This window comes from Pipistrellus kuhlii, unplaced genomic scaffold (genome assembly GCF_014108245.1).
Source record: "Pipistrellus kuhlii isolate mPipKuh1 unplaced genomic scaffold, mPipKuh1.p scaffold_m20_p_2, whole genome shotgun sequence".
Taxonomy (NCBI): domain Eukaryota; kingdom Metazoa; phylum Chordata; class Mammalia; order Chiroptera; family Vespertilionidae; genus Pipistrellus; species Pipistrellus kuhlii.
The window spans coordinates 125222672-125239646 of record NW_023425515.1 but is presented as its reverse complement, the minus strand read 5'-3'; the positions used below and the strand labels follow the sequence as shown (position 1 = coordinate 125239646).

Below are 16975 nucleotides of genomic sequence, written 5' to 3'. Positions count from 1 at the left end.
GTTTTCCAATAGCTTCTCACCTGTCTCTCATTGCTGGTAAAATTTACATATTGATCCTATATTTATAACAAGAATTGACATCTGTAAATGTTATGTTATTAATAAAAATGTCAAGAACTAGGTGTCACTATTTCAAAAGAGATAACTGAAATTCTAACATATCCTTGCTGAGCATCCCATCCTATATAATAATAGGATAATATGCAAATTGGCCTCTCGACCAGGAGTTCATCTGGGAGTTTGACCAGGAGTTCAACCAGGGCGCAGGCCTGGCCGGCCAACTGCCAGTGGCCCCTCCCCCTGGCCAGACCTGCCCCCGACTGGCCCCCCCACCTTAATCGGGGTGGGCCAGCCAGACCCCACCCATGCACAAATTCATGCACCTAGCCTCTAGTCTCCATATAGTTAAGATGAGGAAAAGTGGGCCCCCAAAGGTCACAGGCCTTACTCAAGGTCATGGAGCTAATTAGCTGCAACTCCCAATCCCGTTTTAGGTTCCTAACTTTGCAAATCAATATGTCATGCTATGTTTGAAGCATCCTCCAAATAACTAACATCTATTTTAAGATCTGTCCACTGAGAAACATATGGTACTGGGAGCCCTCATGAGAAAAAATATATAGCTGTGAATGTAGCAAGCCTACTTTAAAAAATTGGAAGAGAACAATCTCTTCCATGGGAACATCAACAAAACACTCAAATGCTGAACTAAAAACAGAGTTCACATAACCAGGCACTGTTCTTTACATTAATATTCCAAGATTCCTCCAAGACTCAGGGGTGGGGAACATCCAGCCTGCGGGCCATATAAGGCCCACAAAATCATTCGGTTAATTAAATGTTTGACCAAATATAGCAGGTTCATTCTTAAACTGGTAGTTTTGTATGGCTCGAGAATGATGCTATCCAAAAGGCCCTCGGTTCCCATCCCTGCTCCAAGTCGTCATAACCAGCATCAATCACCACAGTGCCACACGGATGAAGACATGCAAAATAGGGATAATAAGGCCATCTACCTCATCAGCATACTGGAAAGATTAAGACCATGCTTATAAAAATATTATGTAAATGGGGCGGCTGAACTAGACTGTTCTAAGTGGCTCTTTTTTCCCTTGATGTAAATAGCTTCTGTCAAAAAGCTGATTAAACCAACTTCGTGCAGCAAGGTATCGGCTCTGGCACCAAGCGTGCATGAGGCACAGCGCTAAGCAGGTCATTTCAACTTCTGGTGGCCTAGTTTCCTGCTCTTCCTCTGTAAAATGGAGGTGACAGCGCAGAGTTCTCAGAGCTGGTATGCAAATTCAGAGAGAGTCAAGTATTTAAAGTGCTTAGCATGAAGCCCGGCTCAGGTGCTCCGTGAATAGAGGGCAACTCCCCTCCGGCCTCAGCGTGCTCTCCCTTACCCTCCTCATCACTCCTGGGCCCTCGCACCGCTGGCAGGGCACACTACTGGTGGGAATTGAAAGCTGTTTGAAATTTGCTACGGTTATAAATAAAACAGAGCCCGTTTTATATTTGTAAGAGGACATTTAGGCAACTCCTAAATCACTGTTTTTCTGAATTTGGCTTCATACAATCCTTAAGGATGGATTCCAGTTCCTAGCTACCCCCCCTCCCCCTCCCCCAGGGTACTGGACATGGTCAGTCTACCCAAATAGCTTGGTTCTGAAGATGTCATTTATCTTCTGTGATGTATGGTCACTTCACCACACATGGCCAATGAAGGATGAAATTTCAGACGAGGATTTTAAAAAATTAAAGAAATGAGATGATTTTATGGAAAGGCGGCAAAAACGATAAAACCCTTAAAAGATTTAAAGGGGATCAGGGGCAGAAACAGTCTTCAGGCAGCCAAACACCGGTGGCTCTCTCTCCTCAGTACGTGACTGCTGGCTAACTAAGCTGGTTTATTACTTAAAGCTTAGTTTTTTAAAACTGTTTTTTTTTTTCCTCCTCCAGAAAAAAAAAAAAAATGTCTAGTGTTCAATGAAATACCAGGTGCACTGTGGCTTTCCCTCTTGTTTAAAAGAAAAGAAGAAAAAGGGGGGAGAAAAAACCACCCATTGTCGCTCATAGGCTTCAGCCTAGCCTGTCAAGCAGGAATTAAAATCTCTTTAAAAACAAGCTTTGCCTGGTCATGTGTCAGGCCCACATAAGCTGGATCAGCTTACAGCAGGGGCCTGAGGAAAGGCAGCCCCAAAAAAAACGTTAGAAGGAAGCAGCCCCCAGAAAAATGTGCGATTTCTTCACTCATCTCCCACACCTCCATTCCCTCCTGCCTCTCCCCTTTGTAAGAACTGGTGCCATGCGCAACACAGATGAAAGAGTAATTTCTCTCCCTTTATTAATGACAGCTCTAGATTCCGAAATTAGCCCATCAGGGACTAATGTCTCCCTCCCATTTCTAAAGATCTATTTTTCTTTTAAAATCATGAAACGAAAAACATCACTGTAAAACCCACTATCGGGCCTTTGATTTCATTAGGTCCAAAGGTACAAAGCCTGCAGAGCGAGGAAGTTGGGTTTATTTTTAAAGAACACATCAAATATTAGCTGAAAATTGGTTGTAAATGGGGCCACTTAAGCCTCCATGGAAAGGAATTGCAGAGGCTTGGGATTAAAATTGCAGGAAGCCAAAAAGAAAATTGAGGACAAGGAAATGATGACTGATGGGCTTGGTGCTATTATCTCTGAGAATACTAAGGACACTGAAGCTTGGGGGAAAATTACATAGGTGACCTTGAGAACGAGTCCAGACTGAGAAGGCAGCTGGGTGTAGCTTCCTGCGGGGATGGAAGTGGTGCGGGCAGAATTCCTCATTTCTAAATGGATGATGAAGATGTTTCAGATAAGCAGTTTTGATTTCCTTTTAGCATGCAGAGCTGCAAGCTTCATCTCCAAGAATAAATGCCATGTCCGCCTTGTAAAAGGCTCTGTCTTCAGTATTTGTAGCTTGAAACTCTTAAATGGACCTAGAGCATTTCATGACTTTGAGACTTAGGAGATTGGGGATTAAAAATGGACTCTATTGAATAAATTACTGTACCGTGTTTTTTCTTCCTCCTCTGCCATTGCATACAGAAAGGGAAGCCCTAAGCCATTAAGGAGACTCAATCTAAACTTCCTGCAGCAGCTTCACAATGAGAACTCAGATCCCAGGCAATGTAACTGCTGCAGGTTCTTAATTCTACTTAACTTTCTGAAGGTGCATTTGCTAGTGCATTCCTTTAGATCAGAGGCTCTTAAAATGGTTAGTATCAAGACCTCTTTAGTAATCCTAACAATTGCTGTGGATTCCAAAGAGCTTTTTCTTTTTTCTATATAGGTCACATCTGAAATATCTACCATGTTATAACTTACAACTAATAACTATTTAATATTTATTCATTTATTAAAATATATTCTAAAAACCCATTAGTACTAGTAAATGAAATTATTAGCAATGCTCAGATTTCCCCAAACTTGTAGTGAGGTCATGGCACTGTTTTACATTGTTGCAAATGTTTTTTTCATGCCTGGCTTAATAGAAGACAGCTGCAGTCTCCTATCTGCTACATTCAATCTGTTGTGATGTTTTGGTTAAAGTACATAAAGAAAACTATGCTAAGTGAAATAAGCCAGCCAGAGAAAGATAAGTATTACATGATCTCTCTCATATGTGGAATCTACTAAACAAAATAAACTGGTGAACAAAATAGATCCAAACACATAGAGGCATGGAACAAACTATGGAATCTCAGAAGGAAGTCGGAGGTGGGTGGGTAGGTGGGAAGAGATCAACCAAAGCACTTGTATGTATATATATGTAACCCATAGATGTAGACAGTAGGATGGTGAAAGCCTGGGATGGGCTAGAAGGACTCAATGGGGGAGGGGGAGAGGATATGTAATACTTTCAACAATAAGGATTTAATAAAAATTTTTAAAAAGAAACTCAATTGTTACACAGATATAAGGTTTAAAAAAAAACACAGAGAAATAACATGATAGCCTTTTCAGATAATTTTTTATAGTTTTTCCTTGACACTACACTAAAATGCAACAACCATAGTTTTTATAGTACTCTAAACACACATCAGTGAACTTTTCCTACGCTGATATATTAAAATCCATTGACCTATTTAGCACTTGATCTTTACCCATGTGCAATTTTGTAACAGCAATCATTGGCCATTTAGAAAATAATGATTCCCTGAGTCATGCCGAGGTTCCAAATGTACAATGGAAAACTTCACGGTACACAAGTGAGAGAAGTAAGATGAAAAAAAGCAATATCTTAGTGTTATTATAAGTTATTACAAATAGTGTTATTATATTTGACCTTGTAGATCCACTAAAAAGGTCACAGGGACCTCAGTGGCCTAAGAACCAAACTTTGAGAATTGCTGCTTTAGGCAATCAAGGCACCAGAAACCAGTGGCTTGAATTCAGGGATTTTGGGAGCAGTTTGCCAGGTAACTGAAGGATTCTTTCAGGGCCAGTTAACATTTAAAAAAAAAAAAAAAAAAAAAAAAAAAAAAAAAAAAGGTGTCTCCAAGTTGACTTTTCACCTGGAATTGGTCACAAAGGTCTAAATATAAGAGTTATATATGGTTTCTAAGCTGTCTGCAAAAAGTGGAAAAGACACAACCCAATGGCCTTGACATTGCACTCCACTACAAAAGTACCTGAGTTTAAGTATTAACAACGTCTCAAGTTGAAATCCAGATATGAAAAAAATGTTTTATGATGAATAAGCCAGAATCATTTGCTATTGATTTTTTTCCCTTTGTGAAATTTGGAGGTGTAGTGATTCCTTCAAAATCCTTATTTGTTAGTGGCCCAACTGCTTATATAAAGAAAATTTTAGCCGAAGCTGGTTTGGCTCAGCGGTAGAGCATCGGTCTGCGGACTGAAAGGTCCCAGGTTCAATTCTGGTCAAGGGCATGTATATTGGTTGCGGGCACATCCCCAGTAGGGGGTGTGCAAGAGGCAGCTGGTCGATGTTTCTCTCTCATCGATGTTTCTAGCTCTCTATCTCTCTCCCTTCCTCTCTGTAAAAAAATCAATAAAATATATTTTTAAAAAAATTTTAGTCTTGAAGTCATTAGACTCTGATAACCTACATTCACAATCGTCAGCCTGCTCCTAGGACAGGGACCTTCACTGTCCTGTCAATACTGTAGCCCCAGTTCCACCACCAAAAACCAGTGCCTGTCACTACTCAAAGCTCAATAAATATTTGTGAAATAAATGAATGACTTCACTTGTATTTGAATACCATCCAATATTTTAATGGCAAATATGACACTATGTATATCATACCGAAGAAATGAATAAGAAACACAGGTTCACTAATTCTACAGTATAATGGCATTTTAATAGATGAGAAAAAATAGATGAACTTTTTATCTGTAAGTATAGTCTGTTGTAATTAAAAAAAAAACTTTAATTCACATGCATATTTTTAGTGAACACCTAATGAAATTCAGATTTCAAATTCAAACTTGAACAATTTTTGATTGAATGAAATGCAAAAAGTAGCTAAAGAAAAATTAAGTCCTAAGTTTCAAAGCAATCTGATTCTTCTTTTATTTTTAATATTAAAAATCTTTATATTGATTTATTTTATTTATTTTTTATCATTTATTTTATTTCTCTCTTTAAAAAATACACAGTAATGTTTAAATGAATAATTTTTCAATATTATTCTTTTTTTGTGTACCAGCCAGCATGTTCTTTTTGAATACCTACCATTTGCAAGGCTCTGAGTCAGATACAATGACAACTATGGAGCTAACTAAACACAGTCTATTGTAGGGACAAGACAGAATCCCAGACACCACATAGGAGAACAAATAAGCAGATAAATAACAACAGACTCCAAGGAGGCAGGAGAGGTTGGAAACAGAGATGGATCTTAATGAAGAGATATTTGTTTGCTAGGCAGCTATAATAAAGTACCCACAACAAAACTTCTGGAGACTAGAAGTCCAAGATCAAGTTGTTTGCAGATTTGGTTTCTTCCAAGACCTCTCCCCTTGCCTTGCAATAGTGGCGTTCTTGTTGTGTCTTTATGGTCATCCCTTGGTCTGCATTATAATTTTTTCTTTTAAAAAAAATTTATCTTTATTGTTCAATTATTTATTGATTTGAGAAGGGTGGGCAAGGGAGAGAGAGAGAGAGACATCGTTTCGCTGTTCCATTTATTTATGCATTCACTGGTTGATTTTTATATGTTTCCTGACTAGAGATCGAACCCACAACTTTGGCTTATCAAGTCAACACTCTAACCAACTGAGCTACCCAGCCAGGGCCAATCTGATACTTCTTTTAAGGGGAAAAATTAACTTTTCTTTTAATCCTTTAAAGACCAAAACTCTGGGCAAAAGCTGGGCATACCTGGCCAGTGTGGCTCAGTTTGTTAAACCATCACCACATACATTGAAAGGTTTTCGGGTTTTATTCCAGGTCAGGGCACATACCTAAGCTTCAGGTTCGATCCCAGTCAGGGTGAGTGCAGGAGGCAACCTATCCATGTTTCTCACATTGATGTTTTGCCCTCTTCTTCTCCCTTTCCATCCTCCTCCCTCTGCCCCCTCTCTCTAAAAACCAATAAAAACATATTGATGGGTAAGGATTTAAGAAGAAGAAGAAGAAAAAAAAAAAAGCTGGACACAAAATAATACCAGAACTAAAATATTCATGTGTGAGTATTTGCATATATACAGATGAACATGTCATTGAAGTTCTCACTGATCTATATTATAGCTGCATAAATGGTTCTACTGTTCTTTAACTCATAATGGAAGAGAGAGCCAAAGCATAGAGAGGAGGTGCAGATAGGCAGAGGCACAGTGCCCAATATTTCAGAAGTTTTTATAATTTGGATTATGTAGGTTATTTTTTTACAGCCCCGCTTGGGGAGAGAAAGTGGGCCTCCCTGGCAAACAGAAGTGACTGTTTGTGCAATAGAATTGATTATCTGTTCAAGATGGCTTATGCTTCAGGACCATAAAAAATTGCAGGTGGCTTTGGGTACAAGAGGAGCTATCAGTCATCCTGAACTATTGACACGTTTTTATGTACTGTAGACTCAAATCACTCACTGAGGTTACCTATTCATCCATAAAATCTAAAATTTGGAGTCCTACCTGGGGGAAAAGAAGAGATTTAAACAGAAAAGTCTACTCTCCCTAGTCTCCGAGCAGCATCACATTTTAAAACTCGATGGAAGGGCAAGGCTGAGTTCCCCTAAGCTCATCACCCTAGGGTAGCACCGGTGTCCAGCTGCCACCTTTGGTCAAATAATAACAGAAAGCCATGAATCCCATGGACCGGAAGAGCTACTTAAACTCTTTTCACGGCTTTGATTTACGATTGGGCGTGATCCAATAAAAATTATAGTCAATATTTATTTTTCTTCAACGGTGTGCTTGTCACTGGACAAATTGCAGATAAAATCAATTCCAGCCTAGTCCCAAGAGCTTAAAAATTATTAAGCACTTGCTAACCTCCCTGCATTATTAGAGATAGGCAAATAACTGAACAGAGCTGAAAGAGACTCTCCAAGAAACGATAAAAATGCTGCAGTTATGGCTGTGTACGTTCCCTACCACAGGCAAGCCTACCAGGAAGGCCTGACTGCCGGTTTATGACCACAGGGCCACAATTTTAAGCACATAATGCTGGATTTGAGATGAGGTGGCGAGAGGTTTTTACTGGCTTTTCTTTCCAAATATAAAACTTCTCCAGCTAGACCTAAATGAATGAATTCTGTTACACCTTCATTCCACAGCTCTACTCTTACATTCCAAGCTCTGCGCAATCCCGTTTTTGTCTATTTCCCAAAACTGGCAGTCATTTCTGGGGACTCTATTATATTCAACTCCAGAGAGCAAATGAATCATTCGGTCAAGTGTTTCCTTTCTTTCTCTCCCTTCTACTGTCCAGAATCTCTGGGCATTTTATAGTTCATCAGAACCTTTCATAAGCAGAACTTTATCAAGAAAATACTTGGACGAAGGAAAGGAAGTTAAATAACACAGAGAATAGAAACCCATAGATACTAGTATGATATAGTCTGTTTTGCTAATTTTCTCTTCATTATTTTTGTCACAAAATATAGTTTGTGAAGTTGATTATTATTCTACGGAGCAGTGGCAGATGAAGTACACTGAAACCCGCATGGGCTTTTGTTTGTAAAAAGACAAAAAGGAGGCTAACCACTTGACAATGCCATCATTTACAGTTGACTCCTATTCTGTGTTGCTGTGAACTTTGTTCATTTACACGTATTTCTACAACGAGCACCACAATTTCCCATTTGTTTATTCAGGATTCAGTATGTAATACATATCCGACATATGGTAGGTAATAGCAATAAAACCTTAAATAAATCAATGCCCTTGCACCCAAAAAGCTCAATGTAGTGCTCAATGAATACAGGGGTGGGCAAAAGTAGGTTCATAGTTGTGAGTATGCAAAAGTTTTTTCTTGTATTATTGTTTATTAAATATTGTATTACTTATTGTTATTATTAATCTACTTTTTCTCACTACTACATACTTAAAAAAATAAAAAAGTTGCTCTGGGAAGGGTTGTTTGTTTGCTTTACAGAACATAAAAGGGAGGAAGAAGGGAAGAAATAGAGACCTCATTACTGTATTGCAAGTACAGCTTTCAAGGAAAGCTGCAGAAGAGAAGAGCTACATCCCAGTGTGGAAGGAGGAGTGAGAGTGGGCAGGAAAGACTTGGCTGAGAGTGGGCATTTGAATGGAGTCTTAAAGGACAGGATGCATTCGCTGAGGAGTTAGGAGAGTAGGGAAGCAAAAGGACATCAACAGGAAAAGAGCAGTAAGCAGGAGCTTCTGTCCCCAGGCTTGAAACCTTCTTTCCACATTCTTCTCCTTCACCTTTCACAGCTTCACAGTCACCGAGGCCTGACCTTTCTAGCTTTGAAATCTCAGAGCAACCCCATCCTCTCTTACTGCTGGTTCCATTCAGTAGAGGACTTTATTACAGGACATGCTACTGAAGCAGCCCGGACTGTTCCCCCTGCTCCACCCTCTCCACCTCCCATCCAGCTCTCACTCACCCTTGATTGCCTATACAGGCTTCCAAAAAATACACTTTGTGCTCAGGTTGAAATGCTAAAGCACTCACTCGGCTCAGTTCTAGGCACCAATCTCATAACCTCATGCTTCACCATTTGGCTTCATGTAAAGCATTGGGTCAATACCTGGCATATGGATGAGGCTATAAAATGGAATCACAATGTAACTACCTTATAGGGTTAAAGATTCAATGAGAATGTATGTACAAACAAAGCTGCACAGTGCCTGGCACTTTGTAAGCCCTCAATAAATAAGACTTGTGGGGATGGGCAGAAGGAGAGGACCTAGGAATAAAAGAGAGCTCCTTAAGGCTCTCCACCAGCACTGCCCTGCCTCCTCTTCTTTTCCTTTCCTCATCCCTAACATGCCAGACAGCAATTTCACTCAGCCATAGTAACCCCTCCCTCCCTTCTGGGAGCACCATTCAATACTAATTTTCTTTTTTCATTATTGACCCTGCCAAACCTTAATTCTCCTCTTAATATAGTCGTTTTCTTTAAAGAAGAACCACCTTCTCAGTCTATCCAAGAAAAATGATCACTCCCTTCTCATTCCACAATCGGTTGGTCACCGAGTCCTATACATTTCTAACTTTAAATTCCTCTCACATACTCCCTTCTCTCTATCCCCATTTTCCGGAATATTCATTTCACTAACTAGAGGTAAATTAATATCGACTCAACTTTATGTCTGACACCATGTAGCTGTTGTAAAGATCAACTGAGATAATACAAGCAAAATTTATAAATGCGATCTTTAAATGCAAGCATTGTGATATTTTTATGACCACAGAAAAAATGTCCAATAATTTGATCAAAAACTTCTGATAGATAAGGGCAGCCAGGTTAATGGCAAGCCAGCATTTGAAATTATTGGAACAAATTGTTGAAGGCAGGAGAGGACTAAGAAGGTACGGAGACGTGACTGTGGAGAGAAGGGGGCTTGGCATTGGCTTCCTCTTTAACCCACTTGTGGATTCCACTGCAAAGACTCAAAAGACTAAGAAGTTGCACGGTCTCACAGAGCAGGGTGGGCAAAAATGGAAGGTCGTGGCCTGCTAAGGAAAAGAGCTCCTGAAAACAACCCAGACCTTCTGTTGAAATCCCAAAGGTCTGAACCAAAGGAGCAAGCATAGTAAACCAGACATGGAGCCATTTTAGGAAGATCATGGACCACCTTTGGAAGAGTCAGGTCCCTGCCTGTAGGAGGGATGCTGCATCAAAGATCACTGGATGTGCCCAGATCTAAGCATGGAGAGAAAAAAGGAAAAGCGACTTAGGAAACCCAGGTTACTATACCTGGAATTAGAATCCCAGAAGTGAGGAGAGAGTGGAGCAAAAGCAATATCTGAAGAGATAATGGCTGAGAACTTTCCAAAACTGATAAAAGAAATCTAGCCACAGATTCAAGATGTGCTGCACACCTTGAATTAGGTAAATCTGAGGAAACTCACACCTAGACCATGAGAATAAAACTGCTGAAAATCAAAGACAAAAATGACACCTTCCAACTGCTGGAACACAAAGACAAAGTGAACACTACTAAAGCTGCAGGGAGGAGGAGGGGGTTAAAAGCGGAGGGGAAGGGAAGGGAGACAGGGTATTTGAAAATGACAAAAATAAGACCAACAGACTCCCAATACAATCATGGTAAACCAGAAGACATGGTATCAGAAATGATATCATTAATGCACTGAAAGAAAAATAACTGCCAAGAATTCTGTAGCCAGTGAAAATACCCTTTGGAAATAGAGTCCTATAAATAAAACCTGACCGATCTTATCACCAGAACACCTGAACTAATGAAACTCTAAAGGGAGCTCTTAGGCAGAAGGAAAATAATCTCAGATGAAAGCTTGCTGCGCAATGCTTCCCAGCAAGCATCTAAGCACGTCTGGAAATATCAGATTGAAGATCTGAAGATGGAAGAATATCTTTAGTCTCTGCTTGATCTTTCCTGCTCAATATTTACCCCCATAACTTGAATGGCATTAAAAGTAAATAAATGCAGAAAATGTGAAATTGCAAATATTAGTCACGATTCAAAAGCATGCCCCCAAAGACCACAAACACTAAGCAATTCATTTTTACTGAAGTGCTCTGTGATTTGGTGTTCTGTATTCACCTGTACTAGGCCTTAGAATAGCTTACTTTCCCATCCCATCATTTCTAAAACAACAAAACCTCTGACTTCCCTCAAGACCTATTTTTAAAGTCCCCCTAACACAATTGATCATTTATGATGTGCCTATTTTTTTCTATATTTTATTGATTTTTTACAGAGAGGAAGAGAGAGAGAGAGAGAGAGAGAGAGAGAGAGAGAGAGAGAGAGAGAGAGAGAGAGAATCATCAATCAGCTGCCTCTTGCACACCCCCTACTGGGGATGTGCCCACAACTAAGGTACATGCCCTTCACCTGAATGGAACCTGGGACCTTTCAGTCCGCTGGACTACGGTCTATCCACTGAGCCAAACCGGTTTCGGCTGATGTGTCTATTTTGTATAAGGCACTGAAAGACAGAGTGTTTCCACTGTTAAGTGTAGAGGTCATCTGGCTATTGTTCCTCACTGCGCACTGAGTATATTCTATCCCTCTCCTAACACACAGAACACCGTGATCACCCATGATGGCCATTTGGTTTTTGTTGTGTGTTTTTATAACTGGATCACAGTCTCCCTGAGACTCCCACTCTAGGAACCGCTCTACATCTCTGAGCACAGTGATCTGCACACCAGAGCCTTCACATACACAGCCACTGAATCAGATCTTGAGATGAGAGAGCAGTGGTGCTAACTTGCATAATGGAGTTTAGTAAAAACAAACAGAAAATCCTTCGTTTATGATTTTAAAAATAAACTGCAGCAGCATTGGGTGGGGAAAAGCCTGACATGATATGAACAAAGTACCTCAACATACTAGCTAATAAAAAACTGTTTAATCTAGTTCATATGTCTTCTTTAGGTTGAATCTTGCTCTTAAAGGCTAGGTCAGACTTGGCACATATGAAGCCATCTTCCTTGTCCAAACACACACAGAAACTGACTTTTCAAACTTATGGTCTTAAAAGACTTCACAGCAAAACACTACAAGGAACAGCTACACACAATGAGAACTGGCATTCAACCAAAAGTTTCTTAGCCATTTGGTGTCTGAGGTAGAGCTGTAACTGTGCCTAACTCTTTTCTCCCGTGTTCTGGGCTTTGAAATAATGTAACTTTCCCCCGGGTTTCTGCCATCCCAAAACCATTTTGAAGTTTCTATATTTGTTAAATTAAACTTTGCACTTGAGAGTCTTGGTTATTTACTTAACATTCAAGGGATAATAACTGTTCAAAAGTCTAGATTTTACCATCTGCTGTTCTAGCAAAAATGAGATTCACTGCAAAGGTCTGGACATATTAAGTCTCACCTCCCTCATGTCATCTTACTATGTTAATTTTGTAACTCAAGCTTTAAAAACCATCATATAAACACTCCTCCATGTGACCTGGCACTCTTTGGTGTATGACCACAATATTATCATTTATTTCTCATGCCTTTTTATTCTTCCCCAAATGCTACTTTCACTGTTTCTATCTATAAATATAAAATTTGTTTTTAAGTACAGGTGAATATCTCCTTAATAAATAAAAGAGAGTCAATATAATAGAATAGAAGGAATCTTGGGCTGAAATTTGACCTTAGGTCTAATCCCTGGTTAGTATTTAATGTATTGCCCAAAGTAGTTAACTTTCTCAGCCTCAGTTTTAATATCTGCAAAATGGGACTAATGATACTGAGTTGCCATAACTGTTAATAGAACAAAATAATAAGCAGAAATCTCAAACACAGTACCTGACATGGAAGAAAGATGTTTGCTCACACATACGTATGTGTGTGTGTGTGTGTGTGTGTGTGTGTGTATTCTTCCTTTTTATCTCCTCTCTTTCTACTATGGTATCCAAGAACAAGTACTTCTTTACTTCAGCGCCACCTAGACTTTATCTATCTAGGTTAATTTCCAATTATCTTATTCTTTAAGCCATAATCTGCATGCAGTTTAGATATCTGAGTCATAAATACTCATCTCCTTTCCCTAACATTTCTTTGAGGAATTGAGATTGTTCTTCCTAGGTCATCCTTTATTACTTTCCCCATTCTTACAGTCTCCTTATGGCATCTCTTTCCCCAACTGCCAACACAAATGTTAGCTTATGACCTTGAAGATCAAATTGATATTCCCTCTCAACATGCATTCTTCCTATTTCATCCTGAAACGCATTCCACCCATATCCATGACTCCACCATTTATGTATATAAAGTCCTAGTCTAGAAAACCAGGCCCTGTTTTTAGTACTATTTACAAAGCCCATTGTTCCTTTCATGCATCCTTTTACTCTATTGTGTCTCCTTTGATCTTATCTCTCAAAAGTCCTCACATTACTTTGGTGTCCCATCAGGGATATCTCCATCACTGAAAGACAAAAGCAAGAAGGCTCTTTTAACTGGAGTCTCTTTCTTTTTATTGAGTGCTTACTATATGCTGGCTTGTGTTGTAAGCACTTTACATGTATGAATAGAATGCTTCAATCTCACAATAACTCTACTATTGGTCAATTGCATTATTATCTCCACCAAAAAAATAAGGAAAGTGAAATCCAAAAATTAGCTAAAAATTACTAGAGAACACTCAGTTAGTGAGTGACAGACCAAGTACTCAGACCCTGGTATTCCAGCTCTCCTGTGTCACAAGGGACTCCAAAGTCACCTGTGTGCTGGGAGCTCTAAGTCAACACTGTTCCCTGCAGAATGCTGGGGTAACAAGATCTAAGCTCCGCTCTTAGGCTCCACACCGAAGAAAGTGCTAAGAAAACAGTGCTCCTTGTGAGGAGGCAGAAGGATGACAGTGACTCTTTGGGGGAAGACGGGGGAACCCTCATGTCCCTCCGCATCTCAGCTCAACCTTGGCCCTGAGCTCTCCAGTCCTGTTTGGGATGCATGGGGAAACGATGCGGTTTGCATCGCTCTCACACCACTTCCTCAAGTTCACGAGTGAGCTGGAAGAGAATCCCCCTCCTCGCTTCTCCAGAAAGCTTGCCCTTTTAGAGTCTGACAGGGACTCTTCCACCTTATCCTTCCTCTCCTGGCTCAGCACACACACTGATGTTTACAATTCAGGCTCCAGGAAGCCCACTTATTCCTGACTTGTGTGGGAGTTATACATACGTTCACTTTGTCATAATTCATCTAGCTGTGCCACTATGCATTGTGTATGTTTCTATCTGAATGTTACACCTTAATCACAATTTTTAAGAAGTATATTTGAGCCCTCAAAACCACATGCAAACAACCACCTTTATATTTTTAATACTTCATCTTCAACTTAACCCATCCGATACTGATAATGGAATAATTAAGAGACAGATCTTTAAAAAATTGTTTATGCTAAAAAACATTAAATGAGCTAGCATACAGATAAACAAGTTAGATCTTCCAAGTCCCTTAAATGACTTAATCCTCTGCCTCTCACAATTCACATACCCCAAGATCCAGAATTCCTAGCTACTTGCTGCTGTCTGAGGGCATGTTTGTTTTTTTCACAGCTGCATCTTCATCTAATTCATTCAACAAGTATGTCTTTAAGTCAAGAAACAAAATGAACCAAAAGCCCCAATCTCTGCCTAGTGGGAAAACCAGATATTCAAATAATCATGCAAATAATGTAAAAGTGCAGCTGTGATAACTGCTCAGAAGGAGAGGTGCGCGATGAGCGAGCACTCATAAGAGAGAGAGACTTTGACTTAGAGTAGGGGTGTCGAACTCAATCAGAGAAGGGGCCAAAATCTAAAATCCAGCCTAAATCGCGGGCCGAATGGTTTACTGAACAGTCATAAACTGTCATTGTAATGGAAATGCAGCGGAGTGCAGTGATGACAGCGCGGTGCGGGCCACATTGCAAGGCCTGGCGGGACGGATTTGGCCCGCGGGCCTTGTGTTTGACACATGTGACTTAGAGAGTCAAGCTTGCCAAGGAGGTGACATGGAAACTGGGATCTAAAGGATTGAACAGAGGAAGGGCAGTGGGAACAGCTTTCCAGACAGAGGGGAGTGACTGTGCAAAGGCCGTAAGGTAAGAGGAGGCTGGTGAAGAAGAGGAGCTGAAAGAAGGTCTCATCCTCCTCCGCTTTCAAAGTTACCCCTCTTCCATCCAATACTGCTCAAATGTCACTTCCTGTGAGTAGCTGTTCCCTGCTTTCCATTTGCACTGTAAATGGATATACCCCTCATACCATCATAGCATTCCTTTTATCCTTCTGTTAGCACTTAGTTCACTGAATTGCAATTATCTGTTTATACATCTGTCTCCCTCACTAGGCTGAGAAGTCATGGAGGACGGGAGCAGTGAAGTATTAGCTTTGTGTCTCTCTGCATACATGTGTAAGCATATTTTAGATGCTCACTAAGTGTTTTAAGAGTGAAATAGGACAACTTAACCATGCCACGCACACGTAGACATAAACATTTTAACTTGAAACTGTATTACCTACTTGGTGAGCTGTCTCAATTTTTTTTTTTTTTTTTTTTTTTTTTTGCAAAGACTCAGCTGGAAAGCAGCAATTTTTTAAAAAGCCTCTTTGCCCCCAACCTTAATGAATCATAAGGTGTTATTTACTTCGGCATCAGAAACAGCTGTCCTGACTTTGTTAACACAACGTAATTCATTTTATAAATATCACACAATTATCTAATTTCTAAGTCTCTGCATGCTTTGAAAGGTGTTATTTTGGAAACAAGTCCTGGCCCATCCTAGGGAAATTCCCAAACCAGCATTGTCATGGCTAAGTATATCTACAGAAGCACTGCAAGGCGGAGAGGAGGCATAAATCCCCTGCTGTGGACATTCCGAGTGCTGACAGCCAGGCGGGGGAGGGGTCTCCACGCCCCCAGGCCTGGCTGCAGTGGCCTGGCCTGCTTGCACTCACAGGTAATAATTTCAGAGCCCAGCAAAGCTGACACTCAGCTTCCCGTCCCCAGAGCCGCACAGCGCCTCCATGCAGCTGCCTGCCTGCCTGCCTTTGTAGGACTCGCCAGCAGAAGCGGGAAGGATTAGAAAACAGAGGCTGGCTTGTTTGCTGGCCCTTTTGCTGAGCCCTCCAAATGAGAGTAGCAGCCTTGGAGGTTTTCCTTACATGGTGTCAGCAACTCCACTGCCCACTCTCCAGCCACCTCCAAACCCAATCCCACCCTTTCAGGCGGGGGGGAAAACAATGAAATCAAGATTAGGGTATTCCTGTTGCAACCCAATCCTCAGGCTCTCTGGCCATTCGATATGGGGTTGTCAGAAAGGCTCTCCCGGGCCTGTCCCCTACCCGAGGTCTATCTGGGCCTGACATCTCTTCAGGATTAAGGGGGTGGCAGGGGTGGGAGTGGTAATTTAAAACCGCGCTTCCCGCAGCCGTGTGTATGAATACAAGGAGATGTGTGCTGGCCATTCCCATGCTCACGGGCACACTCCTGGAGCTGAAACCAGGTCCCTGAGAACTGGCCTCGCTCAGACCCAGGCCGCTGCACACCACTTCCTCCCGTGTCCGCGCTGAAGGGCAGGATGTGGGCCTCCTGGGAAAAGATCCCTTCGCCAGCTGGTCACGCGGCTGCCCTTTGATCTCTTCCCACCAGACTAGGTTTGCCTCTGGGTTGGGTTTTTTCTTTCTTTTTTTTTTTCCTTTTGGCATGCATTTTTTTTTTTAAACCTGGCATACATGGAAGTTAGTACTTATTACAGATTTCCTGCCTTTATCTCATTTAATTATAAAATCTCCTGGGAAGAAGGAAGAGAGTCTATGAAGTGCCAGGGCAAGGAGCAGAATCCACCCAGGAAAGCGGGGCGGGGGGGGGGGGGG

The 16975-nt window shown here is 40.9% G+C and overlaps 1 long non-coding RNA gene across 1 annotated transcript in view; it reads right to left on the bottom strand.

Annotated features, from left to right (window-relative positions):
- Positions 1-16708, bottom strand: part of LOC123652687 — a 28987-nt gene extending 12279 nt beyond the window's left edge. The window contains exon 1 of the long non-coding RNA XR_006742147.1: positions 16580-16708. This is a non-coding gene — a long non-coding RNA (uncharacterized LOC123652687). The remainder of the gene's footprint in view (positions 1-16579) is intronic.
- Between the last annotated feature and the right edge of the window lie 267 nt (positions 16709-16975).